Source organism: Dinoponera quadriceps, unplaced genomic scaffold (assembly GCF_001313825.1).
Source record: "Dinoponera quadriceps isolate SergipeBrazil2010 unplaced genomic scaffold, ASM131382v1 scaffold7378, whole genome shotgun sequence".
NCBI classification, from domain to species: Eukaryota; Metazoa; Arthropoda; class Insecta; order Hymenoptera; family Formicidae; genus Dinoponera; species Dinoponera quadriceps.
Window position 1 is genome coordinate 1 of NW_014561234.1, and position 925 is coordinate 925.

Genomic DNA, 925 nt, shown 5'->3' on the forward strand with positions numbered 1-925 from the left:
TTGAGGAAAGAAATGGGGTGGCATGAGGTGTCCCTCATTGCTCACCACCCCCAAAACCATGACAGTTGCCGGAAACTTTGTGTGCATAACACGAGGAACATCTGAAGGATCTACACAGAGCCATTTATCATTTCGTCGGTTTATTTTTTGATCCTGATCAAAATTTTTTTCGTCAGAAAAAAACCAGAGCATATCCGAGATTTCAGGATGTTTTAACTTGTTTAGGAGTCGTTGTACCTGAATGAATCGCTGTTCTCGAATTTGTGCAGACATAAACTGACCTCTACGCATCGCGTAAGACTTGTCTGGATGTCTTCGTGGATAATGCGACGAATTGTGAACTCAGAAACTTGGAGATCTTTCGATTTTGCCCTTATGGACTTTGAAATGTCTTCATCAATAATGCCCTGAACTTTCTGCACAAACTGTGGTGTTCTAACTTTATCAGAACATGCTTCATGTTTTTTACGCTTGGCAACACTTTCCACATTGCCATCAGATGCTTCTACTAACTCTCGACGAACTTTGTTAACAAAAGATCGGGCGACTTTCAAAAATCGGGAGATTTCAAGATCGCTGTGATTCGCGTATATAGCGACGATAACAGCTTGTCTTTTCGTTTCCTGAGTTAGCTTATTGTCTTCCATTTCTAATTTGAGCTAAAAAAAAATAAAATAAATTGCTATGAAGTGCCAAGCACATATGTGAGTGTCCTCAAATACCTGACGCACCCTGTATAATTTATTTAAAAAATGTTTTTCTTTGGTTTTAAAATCAATTCGGGCAATTAAAGCCCAATAATTATTCACTTTTCAGACTAGTCATAAGGTTTAAAAAAATATTTCATACATAATTATGTATATATATATAAGATTCTGTATAATTATGTATGGAATTGCTTAACGAAGAAAATTTGTTCATATAT

At 36.3% G+C, this 925-nt stretch overlaps 1 pseudogene; it reads right to left on the reverse strand.

The window, feature by feature from the left end:
• Window positions 1-45: 45 nt before the first annotated feature.
• On the reverse strand, window positions 46-647 carry LOC106750970 (annotated as a pseudogene).
• Window positions 648-925: the final 278 nt, after the last annotated feature.